The following is a 3,036-nucleotide window of genomic DNA, read 5'->3' on the forward strand; positions in this document are numbered from 1 at the left end:
AATAATGCTTTAGAAAAAACAGATCCGCACCACATTGGGTGAGGCGGGTTGCAGGAGAGTGTTTTGAAGTTGAGTTTTAGAAAAAAAAAAAAATATATATATATATATATATACACGGGACACGACAAGACGAGGACAAAAGACGTCTGATTGCTACGCCATCTTGAATGAGCTATTGATGTGAGGCAATACAAACACTTCCTTTCAATAGATGACATTCCCTTAACCACCTCACCCACTTGAAGTGTTGAATACAACGGCCAGTAGGTGGCGGAACATCTTAAACCCCACAGAAGAAGCGGAAAAGCCTCAACAGGAAGTTCTTAGTAGCTACCATCCTCCGTGGTCGTCACTAGTTACCACAGCCACAAAGTCATTAACCTCCCCTATTTCAAAATGTTTTCTTCTTAAAATGTGATTTTAAACCTAACCCTAAACTTAAACACTTGTAACCTTCAATTATAACCCAAAAGCTAATTGTTGTTTTTTTTCTATTATTTTCCGGATATAGCCAATTTGACTTTGTGGCTGTGGTAACTAACGTTAGTGGAAACCATCCTCCATCGAGTTATTAAACCTCTTTGATACTGACTAGCTAGTAGCCAGTAGCTATCTAGTGTTTGGGAAAGAAAAGAAAATTCAACAAGCTTTTGGAACTAAATAACAGTTTAATCGTTAAATTTATCACCACTGAACTCTTAGAAATACCGAACAATAATACACTAGCAGCACACATTCAGTCGACGTGGCGCACCAATTTTCTAGCCTGGATTTTGAATCTTGCTTGCAGCCAGATGGATGATTTGCAGCAGACAATAGAGCTCGGTAGCTAGATAGCTTAGCTAACTTTGTGACGGTCGTCAAAAGGAGTAGACCAAGGTGCAGCGTGGTAAGTGCTCATATTACTTTATTGTAACTCAGAACACTAAATCAAAATAATAAACAACGAAAACCGAACGTTACGTTCTGCAGGCTACCTGAGCTGTACAAAAACAAGACCCCACACTGAAGGAGGGAAAAAGGGCTGCCTAAGTATGATTCCAAATCAGAGACAATGATAGACAGCTGCCTCTGATTAGGAACCATACTCGGCCAATCAAAGGAAAAAACAACATAGAAATATAACACAGACTGCCCACCCCACACCCTGACCTAACAAAATAGAGAAATAAACCGTCTCTCTCAGGTCAGGGCGTGACAAACTTTTATTTAAAAATAATGTAAACCAACGTGTTTGATTTTTTGGTTTTGGTTTTAGTTCTCATCTGTTCATGCACCAGATTGGAATGCAAAGTTTGTTTGCCCAACTAACAACAACTTAAATGTAAATACTTATTAAAAATATCTGCCATCGGTCTTTAGACTTTCACAATAAATGTATATAAAATATAGGGGGTGGGGGATGGAAATATGTTAACATAGTGTGTCATTTCTAATACTTCTCTTGCATTTTGTAGCTTAGGTTTCTGGCTGTAATGGGTGCCAAGGACCTGAAGTCGACAGTGTGGCAGATGCTACATTGTATTCTGTCAAACAGTCTTGCTGTCACCACAACCTGGGTCGTTTAAGACTATGTGGGATTCAAATGGATCTCAATGTTCCTTCACTCCGATTTTGAATGCGGGAGTTGGCAGCTCACATGGGAGAGGGATCCACTGCAGTGAGGGTCAACATCAAGTCTCGGGCCACCAGTCTCAAAGCCAGCCTCTACCCCCAAGCCACAAGAATGTTGCAACAGCTGAACCCTGGGCAGATTACTGCACCACACACTTACCATTTATTCATATTCTGTACACAATTAAATCAGTTTGGTCTCCCGGACAGTTTTGTTTCCCGTGTGTATCAAGAATGGTCCACCAACCATAATACATCCAGCCAAATTGACACAACAGTGGGAAGCATTGGCATGGGCCAGTATCCCTATGGAATGCTCTCGACACCTTATAGAGTCCATGCCCCGATGAATTGAGGCTGCAACTCAGTATTAGGAAGGTGTTCATAATGTTTTGTACTTTCAGTGTATACTTTCATATAATAATATGATGTAACTACACTCTACTTATTCCACTCACTATACACATGGGAAAACAATGTCCATAGCCTAGTATATCCCTATAGGACTTTCCCCCTCCATCTTATTTTTATTTATGTTTTATTTTAACTGCATGCTTCTTGTATTTCATTGTCTTTTTATTATATATTTACAATGTTGCTTATTTTATTACTATGACACCATTGCACTGTGTGAGAAGCCTGCAAGTACATGACAAAAACTGTTTGACTGGATTTGATTCGTTGTCACCTGGACTGCCCACTGATATTTTGCAAACACAATATTTTACAGAACTTTTCCAAATTAACATTGAATACAATGCACCTTGAAAAATAAAAAGCAATAAATACAGTGGCGTGTGAAAGTATTTAACCCCTTGGCATTTTTCCTATTTTGTTGCCTTACAACGTGGAATTAAAATTTATTTTGGGGTGTTTGTATCATTTGACTTATACAACATGCCTACCACTTTGAAGAAGCAACATATTTTTTAATTGTGAAACAAACAAGAAATAAGAAAAAAAAAACTTGAGTGTGCCTAACTATTCACCACCCCAAAGTCAATCCTTTGTAGAGCCACCTTTTGCAGCAATTACGGCTGCAAGTCTCTTGGGGTATGTCTCTATTAGCTTGGCACATCTAGCCACTGGGATTTTTGCCCATTCAACAAAGGCAAAATTGCTCCAGCTCCTTCAAATTGGATGGGTTCCGCTGGTGTACAGCAATCTTTAAGTCATACCACAGATTCTCAATTGGATTGAGGTCTGGGCTTTGACTTGGCCATTCTAAGACATTTAAATGTTTCCCCTTAAACCACTCAAGTGTTGCTTTATCAGTATGCTTAGAGTCATTGTCCTGCTGGAAGGTGAACCTCCGTCCCAGTCTCGAATGTCTAGAAGACTGAAACAGCTTTCCCTCAAGAATTTCCCTGTATATAACGCCATCCATCATTCCTTCAATTCTGACCAGTTCCCAGTCCCTGC

The 3,036-nt window shown here is 39.6% G+C and overlaps 1 long non-coding RNA gene across 1 annotated transcript; it reads left to right on the top strand.

The window, feature by feature from the left end:
• Positions 1-560: 560 nt before the first annotated feature.
• LOC123726647 (uncharacterized) lies at positions 561-2,420 on the top strand. The gene is made up of 2 exons (XR_006758729.2): positions 561-889; positions 1,458-2,420. It is a non-coding gene; the product is annotated as an uncharacterized LOC123726647 (long non-coding RNA).
• The last annotated feature ends 616 nt before the right edge of the window (positions 2,421-3,036 follow it).

This window comes from Salmo salar, chromosome 14, assembly GCF_965601325.2.
Source record: "Salmo salar chromosome 14, fSalSal1, whole genome shotgun sequence".
Taxonomy (NCBI): domain Eukaryota; kingdom Metazoa; phylum Chordata; class Actinopteri; order Salmoniformes; family Salmonidae; genus Salmo; species Salmo salar.